The sequence below is a fragment of the Bos indicus genome, chromosome 18 (genome assembly GCF_029378745.1).
Source record: "Bos indicus isolate NIAB-ARS_2022 breed Sahiwal x Tharparkar chromosome 18, NIAB-ARS_B.indTharparkar_mat_pri_1.0, whole genome shotgun sequence".
NCBI classification, from domain to species: domain Eukaryota; kingdom Metazoa; phylum Chordata; class Mammalia; order Artiodactyla; family Bovidae; genus Bos; species Bos indicus.
Window position 1 is genome coordinate 14,187,870 of NC_091777.1, and position 23,118 is coordinate 14,210,987.

Genomic DNA, 23,118 nt, shown 5'->3' on the forward strand with positions numbered 1-23,118 from the left:
TCAGCCCTGCGCCCAGTGGAGAAGCCTGTACCCCTGCCACCCGCAGCGGCTGCCCAGCCCATACAGATGCCCTTCTGGGGGCCGCAGACCTAGTCAGCTGGCTCTGCTGGCCTCCACCACCACTCAGACCTGCCACGGGGGCCACCTGCTTCATCAAGCTGTGACTTGTGTGGGAAGCACAGGGGAGGACAGTTCTGCCACCCGCGTGTCCTTCACGGCCGGCCGGCCCTGGGTGGTTTCCAGGTGGAGAGGAAGGTGGGCAGGGGCCCAGGGGACAGCAGGGAGAGCTGTGGGGTTGGGGGGGTGTCTTCCAGAGCTCGGTCACTCCACTCCATCCAGCCCTGGGCACAGGCTGACACAGTGTCCTCCTCACCCACTGTCTCCATGTGGGATTCCCTGGGCTCCCCCATCGGCTGGGCCCGCTTTTCCCTCATGTCCCCGCCCCAGAGCTGCGAGGGATTGGATATGCCCCAGAGCGGGAGGGGTGTGGGAAGGGATGGGGCCTGTCTGCCACACCCAGCCTGGGGGTTACTGTCTATTCGTGGGGGTGGCAAGAGGGCGGAGGCTCGTGTCCCTGAGGAAACACCACAGATGGGCAGCTTAGACACCAGGAGCTTATCCTCAGATGGTTCTGGAGGATGGGAGTCCACGATCAAGGTGCCGACAGGTTTGTTCCCTCTGAGGCCTCTCTTCCTGCAGATAGACGGTCCTTATCCTCTCTTCTCATGGGGACCCCTGTCATGTTGGATTATAGCTGCACCCCAATGACCTCATTTTACCCAAACTCCCTCTTTAAAAGCCTTACCTCCAGTCACAGTCGCATTCTGAGATCCGGGAGGCTAGAACTTCAACACATACAGTGGGGGGAGTGGAGGGCGGGGTATGATCCAGCGCACCCCAGGCCATGGTCCTTGACGGCTGGGTGAGAGTAACCTGCCAAAAGGGTCAGCCCAGTTCCTCCGGTGAGGATGCCAGCCATTGCCCGAAAGCATGTGGAGTCTCTAACACACGAGGTTTGGCAACCCGTCTGTAAAACCTCAGGGTGTTTACACATTCCTGTAAGGAAGGAAAAAACCCAAGAAGCAAAAAGCCAGAGCAATTATTCACTCTTGCTTTCTTAAGCTACAGAAGGAGCCAGCTGGGAAATCATGAGTCAAGTAAAATCCTTTATGGAATGAGCAAAAACAAAAGGAACAAAAGCCATTTGACTTGCTCACCGAACCCCCGTGGGGAGACGCTCACTGGGGCTGGGAATGTTTACCCTCCGCACCCCCATCCTCGTCCCTGCCCCGGCCAGGCCGTCTGCAGTCCCCTGTATCCGCTCCCCAGATGCTTAAGTCACTGCTTATAATGGCACAAGAGGCAGGAGGTGGCTCTCGGAGGCTGGAAAAACAGTCCCGTGTCCTCGGCTGGCAGCTGACTCATTGGCTCCACACGGAAGCTCCATCCCCGGGCACCCACCTGAGGCGGGCCTTGCTGGTACCATGGACACAGCCTCTGAATGTTTGAGTGGTCCTGCATCCATGTGGACAGCATCCAGGCCCTGTCTGCAAGTGGCTTTGAACCTCAGTTGGGACGCAAGACATATACAACTCCTTCTGGAAGTTTCCCTCGGTCCCCCCGCCTCCCCCCGGCAGCATGGGTGCCTCTCCATTGCCATCATACTTGATGCTTGCTCTCTGCTCTGTAGCTGTGTACTGACGGACCCATAGACTACACTTCTCGAGGACAGACATGTCCTTTCCAACCTGGGTTCCAGGGGAACACAGGGGAAGAGCATTTCAATCAGCTTGGTGCTCCCAGGGCAGATGTAGGGAGTGGCTCAGAGTAGCCAATTCATCTGCATTCCTTGGATGGTTGGGTAGATGGGTAGGTGGGTTGATGGGTGGCTGAATGGATAAGTTGGATGGGTAGATGAATAGATAGGTGGATAGACGAATGGGTAGATGGATGGGAGGATGGGTGGGTGAATGGATGGATGATTGTGTGGATGGGAGGATGGATGGATGATTGGATGCATGGGAGGATGGATGGGCAGATGGGTGTGTGGATGGAGGGATGAGCATAAAGCAGCACCTCACTGTGACAACCAGGCCATGTTTGGGCTCAGGGGTGTGGCTCACTCAGAAAGCCCATGATCTGGGGAAGCACAGAAACCAACCTGCCCCAGGAGACTTGAAACTACTGCCAAAGACAAGAGGAGACCCTCTCCCTGCACACCAGTGCTGAAAGGACAACGGTGAACCAACCCCAGGACTTCCCAGAAGACTACACGTGCCCCCTGGCCCAGGTCCAGGCGCTTGGCCTTTTTGTTTTGCTGTTGGAGGCTCACTGCCATGAGGACAGGAGTGTGTTCTGAAGAGACCACCACCTTTCCCATGAGGACGTCCCCCAGGATCCGCAGAGGTACTGTCGTGGGCCAGGCCCTGTAGCACAAGGAGCTCAGGGCGGACCCTAGTCAGGACCTGGGGGATGAAGCAGTGAGGCAGATGGACTGGTCTCTGCAGGTCCTCAGGAGCAGGGGGTGGGGGAGGGATGTGTCAGCCCCAGGCCTCGCCCACCTTGGACCCAGTCCTCCCATGCCCCCTGCGCCATCTCCTCTGTGGGTCCTGGAGCTGTGTCCAAGGCTGGGAGGTCAGCTGCCTGGGAAAAATCAGAGGCTCGTGGGCAGTGGTCACTGCTGAGTTCCCAGATGAGTCACCGCATGACAACCACCTTCCTCATCCCCGACAGGCCCGAATAAGTCAGCCCCGAAGAGGGGGTTCTCACCCCCAAGTGTCCTTCCCCCCATGAATCAAGCCTCCAGCCTATTTTTAGGCCATTTCTCTGAATTGTCAAAGCTTGTTTACCCTGGATCAGGGCTGCTCCAAGACTCTCCACTCAACCACCAGCCCCAAGACGAAGAGCGAGGAAGTGAACAGTGGCCCCCTGGTCAGACCACGGGGGCCAGGGTGAACAGCTTGTGACAATTGGACATTCTCCAGCTGGGGCCACAGCCAGGCTGGGGCTCTGGTGCCCCCCACTGAAGCGGTTAAGGTGGCCACCAGAGCCCATCCTGTTCTCTGCCTCCCAATATGGACTGAGAACTCCAGCTCACTCATGTTCACAGACCCAGCTCCACCCCAGAAAAGACTCATTAAAGTCTGTATTCTTTTACTCCTTCATTCTACATTCCTCCCCCCAGGAGAGAAGTAGAAGGAGCAGCATCAGGGATAGTAGTGAGGGAAGAGGGAGGGGTTAGGGCAGGCACTGACTACCTGGAGGAGGGGAGTGCTGAAGATGAGTAGGTGTTAGCTGGGCAGAGGGGGATGCGAAGAGATGTTCTGGCACAGTGGTCCCCACTCGAGAGTGCATCTGAGTCTGCAGAGCACCTGTTAAAACCCAGATGGCTGGGCCCCACGCCCGAGCTTCTGATCCACTGGTCAGGATGAAGCCCATGACTTAGATTTCTAACAAGTTTCCCATGATGCTGATGCTGGGGTCCAGGGACCTCACCTTGAAGACCACTGTTCTAGGAAGAGGGAACAGCACATACGAAGGATGGAGGTGACAGGGTGAATGAGTGAGGGAGTGAGTGTGCTTGGAATTGCTTTTCCCCTGACAGAGTTGGGTCAGTGTGGATCTGTCTCTCTTGTACCCAGTGGAAACTGAGGATGAACATCACATTAATCCTGCCGTTGCAAGGTCAACTTCAACTGGGTCCCCTGGGACTTCCCTGGTGGCTCAGTGGTAAAGATTCTGCCTGCCAAGCAGGAGATGTGAATTTAATACCCGTGTTGGGAAGATCCCCTGGAGAAGAAAATGGCAACCCACTCTAGTATTCGTGCCTGGAAAATCCCACGGACAGGAACCTGGCGGGCCACAGTCCATGGGGCCGGAAAGAGTATGACACAGCTTATTGAATAAATGACTGGGTCGCCTAACGCCAGGGCTAAGGCCAGGCAGCTCCCTGGGATGAGTAAGGGATGAGTGAACACATCTGTGACCCCCAGAGAGGACAGCTGTGTGGGCGACCCCACAAACATGCTGCCTCCCCGGGCCTCCTTCCACCCAACTCCAGCCCCGGTTCATCCACCCCACCCTCCCTGTGCTCCCTGCTTCCTGAACCCCCAGCTTCAGAATGTTACTTGTCACCTGCACCCTGCAGAGCTGGCGTGTGGTAGGTGATGAGTGGGTCTGGGGCTCAGTGGAGAGCCTGGGGCCTGGGGTTGGCAGGAGTGCCGGGGCACTTACTCTGGATACTTATCATGGCAAAAACAAGGATGCTGTGGATTTTGCAGTATCCCCACTATGGCTCCAATTTCTCTCTCCAGGAGTTGCAGTATTCTTTAAAAATTCCTCCAGTTAATTTGACTTTATGTAGAATTTATGAAGCTGAGTGTATGCTAGAATAGCGCTGGAGATGGGGAGGTGGTAGGTTAATTGTGTTTCTATAACACATTGATGAACTCAGTGTAACAGAACTGTGGAGCTGTCTTTGCAATCATTTCTCTCAATTCCTGCCTATTAACAACGAGGAAGTTCAGGTGCCCAGAGAGAAAGCTACCTGTGCAAGCAAAACTGCTGAGCTGTCAGAGCTGAGCTGGAACCATGGGTTCCTGGAGGAGGTGGTGCTTTTCTGTGTTATGAGTCTTGGGTGAGTTTCCTTTCGCTGCCCCCACAATCTTTCCAGGGGTGCACCCATATCCAGTCTGATTTCCCTCTATGTGTGTATATTAGACTGAATTCTTTTTTCTGGTTTTATTAAACTATTTGCCTTTCCACACTCCAACACAAGTACTCTGTTGATGGCCATAGGTATATAGTAAAACTTAGTGTCAGATAGTGTAGCTCTTTGTGATTCTTTTTAAAGACCATTTGGCTATTCCAGATCCTTTGCATTTTCATATAACTTTTAGGGACAACTTATTAATTTCTACCTAAAACGGAAGTCTTCTGTGATTTTTATTGCTTTGAATCTATAGATAAATTTGAGGGAAGATTGATATCATGAGGGCATTGAGTGTTTGAATCCATGAACATGGTATATCTCTCCATTTATCTGGGTCTTCTTTAATTTCTCCCCATAATGTTTTGGAGTTTCAAAGTAGAATCTTCAGCAGCTCCTTAAGACCTAGACATATAAACATGCATCCTGTTCTCAGTTTGTTAATGTCTGGTACTGGAAACAAGCCCCAAACCTGGACATTGGCCCCAACCAATTTAAGACAAGCTGTCATTCACAACCAAGTCGCCAGTCCCTCTTGGCTGCTGTGTAGATGCAGGCTGTGCTTGTGGTCTCCTTCATTCCTCAGGTGTTTATCACGCGTCCAAACAGTGAGAATGTGGTGCTAAGTCGGGTGCTAAACCAGGGGAGGAAACTCAATAACGGTCATTCAACAGTATCGATGCTCTTTATGTGCCAGCAGCTTCTGCACGCAGCCCTGTGCTCCCTGATTTCATCTCCACAACCGTAAAGCAGCTGCTTGTTTTAAGCCCCTTGTGCAGATGTGGTTTTGGGAGGTTACAACTTTGGGCCAAATCCCCCAAACCCTGTTCCTACCATGGGGCTAAGCTCTGTGGAAAGTGAGTGTGTGTGAGATAGCAGGGAAGGCTCTAGGATCACTTTCCTTGTTGAACACTTTCCTTTCCTCGGTTTCAGAATGAGATAAACCAAAATGATGGTCCAGAAGTTTCTTTTCCTTCTGAATTCTCTGCTAGCACAGGGCTCTCGTGCCCTCTGTAATGTAAGGAAACATCCATAAAATAAGTAAATGTGTGATTGTGTCCCAAGCGGAGATTATTTCGGTAGAATCTAGCACAGAACAATGGGAAAAGGCTTTGACAGGTGAAAAGTTGCAGGGGACCAGCCTAGACCCAGGCAGTTCATGTGTGTGGATGAGTCACTGGGTGCCACCCTCGCCTTTGAGGGAGCATCATCAGTGCCTCTGGATTACTGGGTCCCAGAGGAAGGGGCAGTTTCAGGACCACTTGGATGATGTTTGGATTTGTTCAAGGAAGAGTTCCTGGAAGGAAAGAGATGGCTCAGCATAGCTCAGTAGCTCACCTTGAGGCCCAGGAGCTCTGTCCCCTGCCACTGATCAGTTTTCCCTGCCGCGGCAGGGGGCCCTGGCTCCGTGGACTGGAGGAGGTCCAGCCCAGAAGGAGTGCGAGTTCACTCAAGGTTCTGGGCTTGAAATTTCCGGCAGGACGTGGGAGGGAAGACATCCTCGGGGTCGAGCTGCTGGAGCAATGCTAAGCGTTGTAGCACTTGGCCTGAACCCTCTGTTTCTTTTAGAAACTATAGGGTCTTGAGGCATTTGGATTAATAATAATAACAGTGGCGGTGGTTGCGATGGTGACAAAGCAGCTGACACTCTGGGGCTTTAGCAATGAATGGGGAGGACCCAACCCAGCCCATGGAGCTACCTCTTAGCAGAGGAAACACGTCGGGAGCAGCCTCCTCATGTTCGCCCCAGGATGCAGGAGTCACTGTCACACCTGCTGTACACCTGAGGAACTGGGCCTCGGAGACATTCAGACCTTCCCACTCAACTCTGGGTATTTTTCTTCTCTGTAATGTGCAGTGGCCCCCTATTTACTATGACATTGATCTAAATGCCACCATTTCCTTCCTCTGTTATCAAATCCGAACCTACCTATAAATGACCCTGAAAGAAAATAGAGCCCCCTCCCTGGACCTGGCAATGTGACCTGGTAAAAGGGGCTTTGCAGATGTGACTGAATTAGGGATCTTGAGATGGAAGATTAGTCTGAATCATCCAGGGGGAGGGGAAGGCCCTTATAAGAAGGAGGCAGAGATTTGAGACAAACTGGAGCAATGAGGCCATAAGCCAAGGACTGACTGCAGCCTCTAGAAGCTGGAGAAGATGAGCTGTGTTGGGGTTCAGCTGAAAGTGGGGGCCTTGGGCCAGCATATGGAGGGCCTCCTTCCTGCAGGGGCTTCTCCAGTGTAACCTGGGAGGGGTCTGGAGAGGTTGGAGGACACTGTGACTTTGACATGGGGACCAGAATCCTCATGCATCTCATGGCCTCCTGGGGCCAACAGTAAGGGGGTGCAGTGCAGGGGGCCACACTCTAGGGGGTCCAGAAGGGTCAGCCAGGCTCATTTCCTTCGGGGAAAAGCCCACCTTGACCTTTTGAAGTTATGAGCCCCCATCCAGGATGGAGGCCCTGTGCCTCACACAGTGCTGGCCCCAAAACCGGTTTGGAGGGGCTTGGAAACACAGAGGATAAATGGACCAGCACGTCTGTGTCCACGGTGGCGACCCCAGCCCTCATGCATCCCACCTGCTGAGGACCCCGCCCCATGTGCAGTATGCCCGCCAGGGAGCAGCCTGTTTGAGGGGCTGCCAGCAGGTTGCTGCCGTTCCCATGGGCCGAGGCGGGAGGCCTGGAGGATGAGGGGCCAGAGCCCATGGGATCCTGGGGCTCCCCAGCCACCAGAGGAGCCTTCTGTGGGTGTCCCTGAGGCCACCGGTGCACAAGGACTTGGGGCTGCCTGCTCTCAGAATCTCAGGGAACGGCTCCCAGAGCCGCCAGGCTGGTGGCCGGGGACACACGCCCCTCGTGGCCATGTACTGCCACCCACCCTCTCGCTGGGTTCTGCCCCCCAACCGCACTGCTCTGTGCTTGGGGGTCGGGTACTAAGAGGTCGGAATCAGGCTCACAGGGCTCCGATGGAAGAGGCCGCTCCATGCCGGTGGTAATCTACGGGAATCTGTGCTGGAAACACAGCAACCTGAAATAACAAAAGAGCTGGGCAGGCTCCAGAGGCTTCTGGCAGGAGCATTCAACACATCACGAGAGGGGGCGGGCAGCCCAGAGGAGGTAGAGGGCGGGGCCCTGCGAGCTGGCCCTTCTTTTCAGGAGGCTGGGGAGGGTGGCTGGCAGGTGGCTGGTAGGCAGCTGGCTCTCATGGGGGCATGAAGGCCAGGAGTGGTTGCAAGCTTACTCTTACAGGAGGAGGAGTGGGCCCTCCCCAGGGACCTCTGTTCTGGGAAAGCAGCCTGAGCCTATGGAGCAGAGGGGGGCCTCCCACCCCCCATCCCCACCCCCATCCCACTCCCACCCGGGCCACCCCACCCCCACCCAGACAAAGGCTCCAGACTGGGTGCTTCTCTCCTGGGACCCTGGATCCCAGAGACCGAGGACAGCTTCCAGTCCACTGAGCTCCCTGAGAGGTGGTGGTGGGCAGGAAGAGGATGCTTCAGTGAGTTCTAAACACTCTTAGAAGATCTAAGATCCTTATAAACAAAGGCCTAAGTGCTTACAAGGAAACTCTCAAGGGTTTATCTTGGGAAATTATTCAAAGGGCAATAAAACAGAGCTTCTGGCAAATGAAGGACTCTGAGCCCAAGATGGGCTGGGGCCCCTGGTCACAGATCCATGCCGTCAGAGACAGTGGAGCGAATAACCCTGTGAAATCCAGTCTTCCAAATGGAGAAAAGAATCGGGACCATGTGGGTTGAGAGTCTCTTCCGGAACATGTTAGACCCTGGAGTCAGGGGCTGCGTGCCCCGTGTTCCCCAGGTTTGCAGAGAGTTGGGAGCCTCTGCATGGAGCAGGACCCTCCCAGGAGGGGCCCACGAGGAGAGGCTGGGCTGGGACTCACTGACCATACAGCTTCTCTTGCGGGACTCAGCTGAACAGTTGTGGTGATGAGCACGGTCCTGTGTAGGGTCAGCAGTGACCATCAAGTGTCTTCTCCAAGGGTGGCCCTTAGCCTGAGTCCTGCTCACCAGGAGTTGCCTGAGCGGAGGGAGGTGGTGGGCTGTTGGGGAGGAGCTGGGCGGGAGCAGGGCGGGGCAGAGGGCAGGAAGTGCAGGAAGCCGGTCCCCTAAGGAGCTTGGGTGTCAGGACATCTCTGCTGAGAGTCACTAAGACCAGCTCGGGGAGACAAGTGGGCAGCTTAGACACCACCCTGCAGGAGCGGGTCTGGAATTCATCTTTGCTCCCCTAACTGGTCCCCCGCCCAGCAGGGGCAGCAGACGGACAGGCGTGCCCACCCCTAGGAGCCCACCAAAGGAGTGGTGCTGGTTCTCAGGGCTGGTGAGTGCTGACTGCGGGCTCCTCCTTGTGCTGCCCTGCACACAGGCTCCCAGGGGCAGGGGTGTGTTCTGGGCTTCGGACAGAGTCCCATGTGCTCCGCTGACACGGGGGATTTGCTGTGGGGCCCGACTGCCTGGGCAGTGTCCCTCCCGCAGACCGCTCGCCAGGCCTCTTAGCTTGAGCCCTGTCCAGGTGGTCTTTCCTGCACCGAGGCCTCAGCCCCTTAGAGGCCCATAAGATAGCGGCCAAGGCTCCCCAACCCCAGCCTGTGTGGAACTGACCATCATGACTGCTGGGTGGTGTCAGAGGTCAGTGCGGCCGCTCAGAGGAGTGTCCGGCACACAGACCACCGTATGGCAAGAGCTGTGTGGCTAGAGGGCCTGGCTCCCACAGCCAAGCTCCCCACCCAGGCACCCCATGCTGGGCATCTGCACCAGGAGGACTGGCGGTGGTCGGATGCTCAAGGGGCCCAGGCTCACAGAGGATGCCACACCATGCCCCGTGGAGGGCGTGCTCTCCTGCCTTCTGCTCCAGGGCCCACAGAGTCACAGGTCCCTCCCTGACCCAGCCCCAGCTAGTCAGCAGGGACTAGTCCCTGGGCCGCATCATGCTGTGGGGCCCTCAGACCCTCCGGGCTAATTGAGAAAGGGCAGCAAGTGGTGGTGTCAGCTAATTGTCTGGCTAATGTTTTTTTAACCAAATTGACCACTGGGCTTCTGGCCACTCGGCTAGGGGGAGCAAGGAGGAGAGGAAGTGAGGGAGAGCAGCTGGCAGTCCGGGGTGGGGCGGGTTCACCCCAGGCAGGAAGGGAGGCAACGGCAGCTCCGCCTTTGCGGGGAGGGACATGGGGGGACTGGGACCCACGGTGGGGGAGGCCTCACAAGGTCTTCGTGGTCTTGGGGTCGTGGGGGCTCCTAGGGAGTGGGGTCTTTGGGGGCCTTTGGAGGGAAGCATAACGTTGCTCTGGGGATGGGTTTGGCCTCAACTGAATCTCCTGTGTCTTGCATGGGGCCCGACCTCAGGGGCTCTGCCTAGACTCCAAGGAAAGGCCCCCGCTTGGCTCTGTGGGTGTTCTTCTGGCTGGGCCTTGATGGTGCTTTCTCGCCTTATTTCTTCTTGACTCTTTGTTGACTGGTCTTTGCAGCCGTGGCATGTTTGCTGTGCTCCCCCAGGGAAGAGGTCATGGTGACTCTCCCAGGCCCTGGGGGGTCCTCCTGACCTGGTGAGATTTGGCAAGTGTCCCCAGGCACGAGTGTTTGAGAGTTCTATCAATCCCAGGCTCCAAGCCCTCCTGGGACCCCGCCTCTGAGTCTGAGCCGTCTGCCCCATCCACTGAAGCCCGTGGGGCATCTGTGCTGGGGACTGAGCTGTGGGGACAGAGGAGCCAGTCCGCTCTACCTCCCCCAGGTTCAAATTTTGGTGCTTTCTTTTATTTCTTTTCCTTCCCAACCCTCTCCCTATTTTTGTCTTTTCTCCACATCTTACTGTGAAGTTTTGCAGATACATAGGCCACGAGAAAACCATTCGCTATACACCCCCCGCCCATCTCCTGATTTCCTTCGCCCCCCGGCTGCACGCGCCGTATCACACACGTGTCCCCTCCTCGCTGCTCTGTCCCTCCTGCTTCAGGTGCACTCCTGTCATCTCCTCTACGTTCATCCTCTGGCATCGCACCGTCCCCCAGCATTTGTTTATCTGCTTCCGGGAAGGACTGCGGTCACCTGTGTAGCGCCTGCATCCACGGCTAAGCTCTGCTGTCCGACCCATCGGACTCGTCCTGTCCTTCTGGCATGTGCCCAGCTCCCCCTGAGGGTCCGCAGGGCTGCCCTCCATCATTTTGGGTGACGCTTGTGGGCGCCTCCCTGTGGCATTGCCTGAGCCTCCCTCCTGACAGGTCCGGAGGCCGAGATGGAACATTCTAGGTGGTCCCTGGCATCCAGGCTGCTGTGGTGACCTCAGCGAGTCATTTACTCCAAGCCCCGGGGGCAAGAGCAACACTGCTTGTGGGGTACCGTGGAGGTTACCGAGCTGACACCCCGCGCTGGGTAAACAGCAAGTGCTCACTAGCCGCTGCTTCCCTCCCTGAGCCCGTGTTGGGGCTGCAGAGGTGTGTCCGGCGTTCTGGTTCCCAAGGTGAAGCGTGGGTCCTTGCTTCCCTGGCCATCAGACCCTCGGCGGGCAGAGCCCTCAGGGCCAGGCTTCCCCAGGGCCACATCTCGCCGAGCTGGCCTCTCTGTTCTTCAAATCCTGCTTCTCCTTGGTCCTCCCTCCTTCACCTGATGTTTCTCTGCCCAGTCTACACCTGAGGAGGTGCGTGTCATGGTGAACCCACAGTGGGTACTGGCTTGCCCCAGGTATCACTGGGAAAGGGCTGCCAGCCGGGCTCCGCCTGCCCCCACCACCGGCCACACGCCCGCGTCTTCCCCTGGCTATTCCCCCCTTGGCCACCGGGGACCTTGGGCTCTGGGTCAGTGGCCTCTGGCTGCCTCAGGCGTGTGCTTCAAAATGCTGAGCTGAACTGAGCTGACGGGCATTTCCAGGCACCTGTCTGGCCCGGGGCATGTGAATCAGGGTGGGGAGGGGTAGCCGCGGGAAGCCATGGAGGAGGTGCCACAGTACAGCTGGTGAGTCTCCGGCTGGGACTCCAGAGCCAGGTGGTGACCCAGTGGGTGTGGGTGTGGCAGGTCAGTGGGCAGTTCCCCTCTGACCATCCAAAGGGGAAGGGGGGGCAGGCACCTGCTCAGCGCCTCCCACTCTTGCTCCTGCTGGCTGAGGGGGAAGCCCATGGAAGGAACCCCCTGCCATCCTCCAGAGCTCTCAAGGGAGCAGACTCCAAGCCCAGTGGGGGCGTTTCTCTCAAATCCTAGATCCCAGGTGACTGGGTGCTGGTGGGGATCTGACCAGCAGCAGGAGAGGGTGCTCAGGGGTGTCCCCTCCCCACCCCACCCCCGACAGCAGCTTACACTCAACAGCCTCTGCAGGGCCCACAGTACTGACCTCCTGGCCGAAGGGGGCTTGCACCCCAGCCCCCAGCCTCCCAACCCCGCCACCTTCCTGAGGATGGATGCATCCTTCATCAGGACAGACAGCCAGGGAGTCGGCTTGTGCTCGACGCTCAGGATCCGCCCGCAGCACTGAGCAGGCAGGGCCCCCGGAAACGTGCGCCGATGGCTCGGTGATAGCCGCCAGGACAACCTCTGCCAGAGCCCAACCGTGAACGTCAGCAGAAGTGGGAACAGCCTGGGGCACGGGCCGGGCGTGCGGCAGCTTTCACCCGGCCTGTTTATCACCTCAGCTTCTCCACGGCCTCACGCTCCAGGCTCCAGACAGCCTTTATCCCCTGTGCCGGCAGCAAGCGAAATAAAACACTTATCACAACCCAATGTCTTTCCAACTGCACCCAGATCCCAGTGTCCAAAGCAATCATGCTTGCTTTAGGGGAAAATTCCCAGGCTCTTTTTCTCTGCTTATTATCTTCCTCTTGGCTTTTACCTTCTTCTTGTTCATTTACAGGAAGAACAGTCTGGTCCCCGGTGGCCCTGCTGATGGGAAGGCCCCCGTTTAGTGCTAACACTTTGTCCTCTGGCTCTGAGGTTGTGCTGTTTGCTGCAGGCTTCATCGCTTAGTTCATTCATTTCCTGGTGTTCAGCTCAGTAATGTGGAGACCACTCAGGTGTGCCCCCGCTCCCCGTGCCAGGCCGCCAGCTGCTCTGGAATAGTGGAGTCTGCTCAGTGTGTTGTCTGGGGAGAGCTGCTCTACCCATCTGGGCCTCAGGGTCCTCACCTGTAGGGTGGGGTGACACGGGAACCTGTTTCACAGGGTTGCTGGGAGGAGTCGTGGACGGCTCTAGTCCAGGGCTGGCTTCCAGCCAAGCTCGGCCACTGTCATCTGTCTTCATTAATAACAGACTCTGCAACAAATAGTGCATACGAGAACCTTGGGACGGGCCTGGGTCCTCGTCACCAGGGTGGGATGGGCAAGGGGCTCTGATGGCTACACAGGTTGTGGACGGTGAGTTCACAGGGAAGCAGATCCAGCAGGACCGGCACAGCCAGAGGTGCAGGGCCTGGGCGCTCCCAGCACCCGGGAAGGGATGAGGTCACAGCAGGGGTGGACGGCCACCTGGACCAGCCCGCAGATGCCTCGGTGCCCTGGGAGGGGGGCTTATGCAGCCCGTGGAAGGAGGGCCCCTGGGGCAGCAGTCTGCTGGGTCTCAGGAGGAGTGAGGGGGGTGGTTTCAGGATCTAAACAAAGCAGGGATCTTGATCGTGGATGGAGGGATGAATGGACAGACAGAGGGATGGATAGGTCGGCATGATGCATGCAGCGGAAGGAACGACCTTTGGAGGAAGAGTCACAGCTTTTTTTTTTTTACAGCATTTGTTAGGACACAGTCAATAAAGGACTTTTATGCAGAATGTATTTCCACAAAACTCCTACCAACCAACAAGGAAAAGAGAACCCAACAGAAAAAGGGGCAAGAGTTTTGAAAAGTCCCTCTCTCTCCACCCACTCCTCTCCTGGGAGTTGAAGGTGGATGATGCTTACATGTGCTCACAAAGACTGTTCCCCAGTTACATTCTCAGAGCCCTGTTGATTGTAACCTGTGCTGGAAGCCACATCTATGCAGACAGAATTTACACAAAAAATGTGGAAAGATCTTTCATGTGAAAAGATGCTCAACGTCACTGATCATTGTTGCTGTTCAGTTGTGTCCGATTCTTTGCAATCTCATGGACTGCAGCACGCCAGGCTTCCCTGTCTTCCCCATCTTCCAGAGTTTGCTCAAACTCATGTCCATTGAGTCGGTGATGCCATCCAACCATCTCATCTTCTGTCACCCCCTTCTCCTCCTGCCTTCAATCTTCCCCAGCATCAGGGGTTTTTCCAGTGAGTCAACTCTTCGCATCACTAATCATTAGGAAAATGCAAATCAGAATCACAAGATACCACTTCATACCCATCAGGATGAAAGTGAAAGTTGCTCAGTCATGTCCAACTGTTTGCGACCCCATACACTATACAGTCCATGGAATTCTCCAGGCCAGAATACTGAAGTGGGTAACCCATCCCTTCTCCAGCAGGTCTTCCCAGCCCAGGAATGGGACCAGGGGGTTCTCCTACATTGAAGGCAAATTCTTTACCAGCTGAGCTACCAGGGGGTCCTATTAAAAAACAAACAAACAAACAAACAGAAAATAGTGTTGGTGAGGATGTGGAGAAACTGGAAGCCTGGTGCTCTGCTGGTGGGAATGCAAAGTGGTGCAGCCACTGTGGAAAACAGCATGGCAGTTCCTCAAAAAATTAAAAGCATAATTAAATACCATATGATCTAGCAGTTCTATTTACTGCATGCGTACGACAGATGAGATGGCTGGATGGCATCACCGACTCGATGGACATGGGTTTAGGTGGGCTCCAGGAGTTGGTGATGGACAGCGAAGCCTGGCGTGCTGCGATTCATGGGGTCCAAAAGAGTTGAACACGACTGAGCGACTGAACTGAACTGATACCCCAAAGAATTGAAAGCAGGGTCTCAGAGATATTTGTACACCTGTGTTCACAACAGCACTGTCCACAACAGCCAAGAGGCATAGCAACACAAATACCCACTGACAGATGATGGATAAACGACATGTGGTCCATCTGTGCAGTGGAGCGTCCACCCCCAGAAAGAAGGAAATTCTAACGCATGCTTCCACATGGATGAGCCTTGAGGATACTGTGCTAAGTGAAATAAAGCAGACACCAAAGGATAAATTCTGTATGGTTCCACTGATATGAGATCCCTGGAGCAGTCAGATCCATGGAGACAGAAAGCCGAGGTGGGGAGATGGGGGTATACCTAGTGGGGACAGTTTGGGGTTTTCAAGATGAAAGGGGCTCTGGGGACAGACGAGGGTGATGGAGGCACAGCACTGTGCATGTACTTGGTGCCACTGACCGGTGACCAGGACGGTCAGTCTTACCCCATGTGTATTTCACCACAATTATAAATGAAAGGATGATGCATCTCACAGTGCTGAATGAGTGGAGCTACACACTGACTCCACCAGCACAGCGACCCTACTGACAACCTGCCGTGCCCATGGCTGGACTGGTCCCCAGGGCAGCGGGGCCACGCTGTGCTTCCTGTCAGGGTTCTGGTCCACAGGCGTGTCCAGGGTGTGGCAGTGTGGGGAGCTGGATGCCTCTGTGTGTCTGCCATACTTGGGAAAGATTTAATCGAAAGAAGGGCTGCCTTGGAATAAAGGACTGCGGTTCCTGGAAGCCTCAGAATACTGTCTTTAGTCGTCCATTGTCTCCAAGGGTCTCGAGAAGGCCCTCGTGGTCCCACATGGTCCACAGATTTTAAGGGGTGCCACCAGCCCTCCAGCAAAGAGCCGGGCTATTTTACAAACATGTCCATGCACATGCACACCACTGTTCTCCAGTTTAAAGATTAAAAAGGAACAAACAGCCTTGAAGAATGAGCGTGAGAAGGGGTCCCTGAAGCCCAGCCTCTGCCCGGCCTCTACATCTGTGGACTGGAGAGACGAGGCCCAGATGTTCCCACGGGCCATGGCGACCTGGAAACTATTAATTAGACCACAAGTGAGATAGGAGCCTGCAGTGTATTTGGCCTCTGCAGGCAGTTATTTTTTATGTTTCGCTGACAGTCCAAACGATCCTAGATAAATCAGAGGAGAGTGGTGGGAGCCGGCACACACCTGGAAAGGATGAACCCGTGGCTCCGCGAGCATGGCTGTGCTAGGAGGCCCCCGTCTGCTTCTCAAATGTGAAACCTCACCGGAGCGCAGGAAGGCAGGTTTTCGGGGGGCGCTCCAGATTCATGAGCGCTCGTTTGGACACTGGCTGAAGGTGAAGCGTGGAGAATCAGACTGGGCCCCGGACACCCACGGGCATGTGAGTCCTGCGTGGGCTCCCGGTGAGGCTGGCAGCTGCTGGGCAGGCGGCTGTCACCTCCAGAGCCTCTCAGGCCTGGAACCTCTCACATCCTCACAACTTGTCTCTGTCTCCACGACAGTCCTGAGGGAGGCACGAGTCCTTACCTTCATGTCCTAAAAGAGGCACTGAAAGACAGGGCGCAGGACCGGGCGTCCTCGGAAGCCAGTGCAGGGGCTGGGATGGAACCCGTCTCTTGCCTGTGAATCCAGTGCAGTTTTTAAGAGGCGTTTGTTACAGGCCATGATTCCTTCCTTCCTCCTAACCTGCAGGGACTGTGGATGGGAACCAAGGGCTAGTGCGTTAGATGAGTCCGAGGAGTAATCGAGAGGCCAGGTGGGGGGAGACAATGAGGCAGAGGGGCCCAGACCATGAGCTGCTGGCTGGAAGGTCACAGGAAGACACAGGGCCAGAGGGGCTGGAGGAAGCGGCAGCAGAGGCCACAGAGGAGGGTCCCGGGAGCCCTCCCCTTCGCCGTCACAGAGCATCGTGGGGCCTCAGCTGGCCCCACACAGAGTAGTGAGGGGGCGCCCGTGGGGGAGGGGCAGTGACGTCACTGTCCCCCGAGTGACACCCCTTCCCAGGGACACTGCAGTGACCCACAAGAACGTGCTAGAATCTGCTGCTGACTTAGCCATCTCCAGGGGGTACAGGGTAGAGAAATAAGGATGGTGTGATGGAAACCTTGCCGTAGAAACCTCGAGCCCGCCGATGACCGTCTATGCCCACGCTCGTTGGGGTGTGACTATGGGGAAGTGTGCACAACAAACGTAGGTGGGGGAGAGGGGGTTGGTGGGTCCCGGGACAGGCACCTGAAGGAGACCCCTGAGGATGGCGTGGGAGGGCTGTCTGGCGGGGCCCCTCACCCACCCCCACCCCCATGCCCAGGGGTCTGGGTGTGGAGGTTCCTGAGGCCCGCGCTGTCCCAGGGCTGCTGCTGCTTTTTTTTTTTCGGTCGTGCTCAGTCTTTGTTGCGGGAAGCAGGCTTTTTCTCCAGTTGCAGTCAGGGGAGCCACTCTCCAGTTGCAACGGGCTCCAGAGCACAGGCCCAGTGGTTGTGGCACACAGACTTCGTTGCCTCGAGGCATGTGGCATCTTCCTGGACCAGGAATCGAACCCATGTCTCCTGCGTTGACAGGTAGATTCTTTACCACTGAGCCACCAGGAAGTCCTGGGGCCGCTTCCTGAGTGTCCCGTCTAAACCCTCGTGTGTTATTCACAGGGTCGGCTGGCGGCCCAGAGAGAAGAGCCGTGTGGAGCCGGAGAGGCGGGTGGACCGCACAGCCCTCGAGCGGAGATACCGGCCTGTGTCCAGGGATCACAAGGTAGGGGACGGCTTCCTTTTCTGTCTGGAGTTTGATTTGCCGCCACTTCCTGTCTTGTTTCACTTGTTCTTTATCGTTGCTGGTTATGTTGTGCGTGGTTAACGCTGAGCTGGTGTCCATAGGTAAGTCAGTTCTGTGTCCACGTGGCAGGTGCTTGGGTTGAGCCAGTGTCTGTACTCAGGTCAGGTCTGTGTGTGCGTCAGCAGGCGGTTGTCTGTGTCCACACGCAGGCACTTAGCGTTGAGTCGGTGTCCGTACTTGGGTCAGGTCTGCGTCCTCATCAGCAGGTGGTTAGAGCTGAGCCAGTGTCTGAGCTCCAGTCAGTGTGGCACAGATCGTGGTTCCAGGTTAGTGCTGAGCTGATGTCGGCGCTCGGTTTGGGATGGTTGTGGATGAAGAGACGTGATCCAGGCGTTTTGGTGGCTCTCACAGTGGACCGGGGACAGGACGCTTGTCTCGTCTGAGGTGTTTGCTGGGAGGGGCTCAGAGGGCAGTGCTGGCTCTGTCCACGGAGAGGGAGGGGTGGCAGCGCTGGTGAGCCCTGGGTGAGCACTGCCTCCGGCTCTGCCCTTCACCCCGAGCCCCAGAAGGAAAAGCCGTGGTGATGCCCGGAGCCAGGCTGGGCATTGGTGCTCACCAGGGGCTGTGCTGAGAAGCCCCAGGGCCATCCCTGGGCCTGGCGGGGGAGCCTCCATGACCGCCCTCGGGCCGTGCAGACAGTGAGCAAGGGCCTAACGCTAGGTGTCTGAGGTGGCCCTGCCCATGGCGGTCATCCCTGTGCCGGGCAAGCCCGCCTTGCACTCCCGGGGGGATGGATGCTGCTGCTCACTGTCTATACACCTGCCCTTGGAAAGTGGCTTCCTGGCTTGTTTCTGATCAGATCTGTGGGGTTGGGGGGTCCTCCCTGCAAGCCTCAAACAGAGCTGCTCCCTGAACTGCCAGGACCGCAGCATCGTGGCTCATAACTCAGAGGGAAGGGGAGGGCCTGTGCAACTCTTTCAGGAATGCAGCCAACTGGTTATGTCACGAAATCTGCCAGCCTGCTTTCCCGTTCCTGGTGATTCAGGGCTCTGCAGCACGCATGGGTCATTTCAGCTCTGATGTTCACCAAGGCACACTCTGGGTGAGCAGCCGGGGGGAGGGGGAGGGGCATGAGGGACCCTTGGGTGAGGGACACAGCCTCTGTCTTGACAGGGTGCGGTCACTCGGGGGGGTTGCCTTCGTCAAGCTCCTCGACAGGTACCCTTACAGTGTGTGTTTTGCACAGAAAATTTTCCCTAGAAAAACACAAGCTAACGCTGAAGTCTAGTTAGGGCAGTGCCGGCTGAAGTGTTCAGGGATGGTACATCAGGATGTCTGCCATTTTCCTCTGAAGTGCATCAAGAAGTAAGACGGATCCGCGGGCCGCTGGAGGGGTGGGACGTGACACATCAGCAAGGACACAGACGGCACAGGCTGCGACCTCAGCTGGCAAGTCCGTGGGCACTCCCTGCCACGCTTTCAGCTTGCCCGAGCCTGGGGAAGCAGGAGAAAGACTCTGGGCGGGGCCGTGGGGCCTGGTGTGTGGGCCATTGTGTGGCCCGCTGGGCTATGTGGGGTCTCTGTGGCTTCCCCAGGTGCCTTTTCTGCCACCTGTCCAGAACCACAGTCTCAGGTGCGCTGATGGGCGGGGGCTCCTGGGGCCTTGGGTGGGGGCGCTGACTCCAGCCTGTGGTCCAGGCATGTGGACTCACAGCCCCGAGAGGCACCGTCCTTTCACCTCGGATGGTGCTCCGGGCAGGCCCGCCCCCCCAACCCCATCCCCTCGTGGAGGAGTTTGCGTTTCTTGATGACTGACGGGGTCCTCATCGTCCCTCTAAGGACCGTCTGCAACCACAGGGCTGTCAGCAGCCCTGGCAGCGCCAAGGGAAGGTCGAGGGTTACCTGCGCTGACTAAGATCCCACAGCAAGACTGGGCTTGTTGTGGGGGCCCAGTCTAATGGGCAGCGTTACAGCCACCTCTGGCTGGAGAAGTCACCCTCTCCTGGCCCTGGGGCCCAGGGAGCTGAATTCTGTGACCCTGGAGTCACTGTGGCTGCCACCGGGGGCCAGAGACCACACTTGTAGAAATGGTTCTTTTCCTGAACTTTTAAATTTTATTTTGTTGTCCTTTTCCACATTCGAAGAGGTTGTTTTGAGCAAACCCAGAGAACAATCTCATCCACAGACTCTAAGCATTAGGAGGGCCGCTGGTTACACCCACGGGACAGTCCAGAGGCCGTGTGAGGCAGAACTGGGCCAGATCCCGACCTCCTGGCATCAAGGCCAAGGAGCTCAGCCGGGTCAGCTTTGGTGACAGGTGACAGCCCACCTGAGGCAGCTTGGGCAGTAAGGGAGCTTGTTGACCCAGATGACTGACCCACCCAGGTGCAGGTACTGCTGGACTCTGAGGCCAAGTAACGCCTTTGGGCTCTGGCTCTTCTTCGCCTGCCACGGCACTGTGCTTGGGCCACACATCACCACAAGGGCCAGGGGAGGGCCAGGCACCTGGTTGCACCAACCCGGTGGTCAGGGTGGAAGGGCTGCCTGGCTGAGTTCAGGCCAAGTGCCCACTCCTGCATCTGGGCAGGGTCTGCTTTACCCACCAGAGGTTCTGAGTGTCTGGCGGGGCTGCAGCCACAGAAAGGGCCATAGCTGCAGGTGTCCACAGCCCAGACTCCTAATCTGGTAGACACAGAGCTTCCTGCTGCCTCGCAGGAAGGCCCTGTGTCCCAGCATCACCCTCGGGGAACCTGTGATGTGGAACGCCAGCATTTCATCATCTAATTTTGTCTTATTTCCGACCGTCTACATCTAATGCCTGGTGGTCCGGGTCAGTCAGCCGGATGGAATTCTTTTTCTGGGAGGCCAGGATCCTGGGGAGTGGGGACTTGTCCACATCACGGGCCCCTCCAGCTACTCCCTAAGCACCCATCCTTCCCCATAGAGCCCTTCACAGGTGGACTCAGGATTCAGCGCCCCCCACACACATACCTGACAGAACCAACCTGCTCCTCAGGGTCCCGGCTGGTGCATTGTGAAGAACTCGGTCCGCAGGTGGCGGTCGGGGCTTTCCACACCTGCCTGCTTGCCATGAGCTCACTCGGCACGTCCCCCTTCCCCATCCCCTACCCATCACACCTGTCTGTCCACAGAGCAGGTGCCCACATACCATCCTCTGCCTGTCACACCTGTCTGTCCACAGAGCGGGTGCCCACATGCCATCCTCTGGATGCTGGGCACGGAAGGGCTGATCTGGGCTGTGGATGACAGCTGCCCCTCCCACACTCACCTGGCCTGGGCCCCTGCCAGGGCTGTGTCTTCAGAAGCTGTGGGGTGTTGGGGGGTGGACTTAGTGCCAGCGAGAGGCTGTTGCTCAGCTGGGCTGGGACGAAGGCACCCAGGACATGGGTGAGCTGCTGAGCTGGGAGGGAACGAAGCATACCTTCACACCGACCATGGCTCACAGGCCGCAGCCCAGGCCTCATAAGGCCGTGTGGACTGGGCTTCTGCCCCCCCGTTTCCTGTGAGGGTGTATCTGATGCCGTCGAGTGGACACGTGCAAACGCTGGGCAGCAACGTGTAGAAGTACCCACAGCCCAGCCAGCACCCGGGCGTCCCCACCCCTTCTCACCCCTTGGGAACACCCCACCCTGGACTTTGCCCCAGAAGTAGGCACGTCCTCACACCCTTCTCAGTCTCTCGCTTTTCTTTGCGGCTTTAGTGTATATATAAAGTACCTAAGTCCTACAGTTCGCCTTGCTTGTTTTTGAATTTTATTAACATGGTGTTAGCTGGGGTGTATCTTGTTCCATGGCTTGCCTTGTTCCCCTGAGTGTTCTGTTTCTGAGCCGCGTCTGGGGCGATGTCCGAGCTGGGGGCCTTCTGTTTCCACTGCTGCTGACCCTCCTTTGTGTGCTGGGTCCACTCTTCACTCTGTTCTCCCGTCCACGGACGCAGGGGAGCTTCCAGGCTTTCACCACCAGCAAAGCCACCACGAAAGCCCTGAGCCCCTGGAGTTCGAAGGTTTCTCTATGCAGTACACACGTGGGTGCCGCTCGTGGATGGAGGTCGGACATGCACAACCACACCAGCCAAGCTGTGTGCTCCCGCGGGCGGCACCAGCATCCACGCCTCCAGAAGGCAGCCCGCCCCCACCGCCCCCGCGCCGGCTGGCTCTTGTCAACCAAGTGGTGGCAGGACCGTCTCTCACTTTTCCTTCAGTTCATCCTGTTATCACTATTATACTGCACATACCTAGACCATGAAACAGGCCTGAGTCTTGTGCAGGAAAACCACGTCCCTCCCAGGGCGCCTCCCCGCGGCCCCGCTGTCCTGTGTGATGAGGCTCCGTCCGTGGAGCTGACTCGGGCCCCCCGTCTCCCAGGACACTCGGGCACTGCTGTTCTGGATGGCCCGTTTCAGGCACAGTGGTGCCCTGTCCACGCTAGGCCTCCTGGCCCACGGCGAACCCTGCCAGAGTCAGCACTGACCTCACAGGGGTCCCGGGCCACAGTTCCCAATTGAGTTTGTTGTATATCATGATAGCCTTCCTTATTGCACAATTTTGTTGCAAGTGTCTTGGGGTTTTTTGGCTGGCTTGCTGTTCCACAGACCGACCCCCAGTGTAACCCCCCGCACTCTCTCCCCATCGTGTGAGTCTCCAAACAGAACTGCATGAGCGCGTGCACACACACACGGTCATCTGCCTGTCGTCTCTCATCTGAGCCCTCTGCTGCTGCCGTTGGGCCCGCGTGTTCTCCGTGCCAGGTGCCTGAGGGAGGTTCCGGGAATCCCCTTCCTCCTGCGGGTGTGTCTCCACCCTCCTCCAGCGTTGGATCCCTTTTTTCCAAGATCCTTTCTTGGTTTACTTTCACTTTCTTGGTTTACTCCCTTGTCTTCCTGGGAGTAAAGTAAAGTTTACTCCTTGTCTTCCTGGAGCTCACCCTCCAGCACCTTCCTGAGAGAAGGTGCCGGGGAGGTACGTGTCCATTTTGCTCTGTCGCTCAGGCTCCTTGGCAGCAGGACTTGCTGTTGATTCATCGTGAGCACCTTTGTTCACTGCATTTCTCTTGCCTGGAACATCAACTCCTTCCTTCCACCCATTCAAACAGCAATATTACTCAGCCATAAAAAGGAACTAAATTGGGTCATAGGTAAAGATATGCATGGACCAAATCTGTCAAACAGAGTGAAATAAGTCAGAAAGGAAAAAACACGTATGTGTTCATGTTTTTTACATGAACATGGTTTTATGTTTTATATATGTTTTATACATGTTGACAAATGTATATGAAGCCTAGAAAAATGGTACAGGTGAACCTAGTTCCAGGGATGAATAGAGACACAGACGTAGAAAATGCACGTGTGGACATAGCGGGGAAGGGGCAGGTGGGAAGGACTGGGAGAGTGGCGATGACATACACACAGCCGTGTGTGACACAGGCTGCTGGTGGGAAGCTGCTGTGTAGCCCAGGGAGCCCGGCCCAGTGCTCTGAGGTGACCTAGAGGGCTGGGGTGGGAGGGAGGAGATATATGTATGCATACAGCTGATTCACATGGTTGTACAGCAGAAACTAACACAACTTTGTGAAGCAATTATACTCCCCCCGCAAAAAAAAAAAAAATTCGCTCTTTATGGCTGGACTCAACAGCCACCTCCTCCAGGGAGCCTTCCGCACTTCTCAGTCCTTTCCTGTAACTCTGTGATACTTATTCTCTGCATCACACCATCAGCATTTGTACTCATCATGTCCGCTCATTAATTGAGCACCTGTT

The 23,118-nt window shown here is 56.6% G+C and overlaps 1 protein-coding gene across 1 annotated transcript in view; it reads left to right on the forward strand.

Annotated features, from left to right (window-relative positions):
- Positions 1 to 23,118, forward strand: part of ZNF469 (zinc finger protein 469) — a 251,894-nt gene that overhangs the window by 109,798 nt on the left and 118,978 nt on the right. Inside the window, exon 3 of the mRNA XM_070770435.1 lies at positions 17,220 to 17,322. The gene's annotated coding sequence lies outside the window, so the exon portion shown is untranslated. The remainder of the gene's footprint in view (positions 1 to 17,219; positions 17,323 to 23,118) is intronic.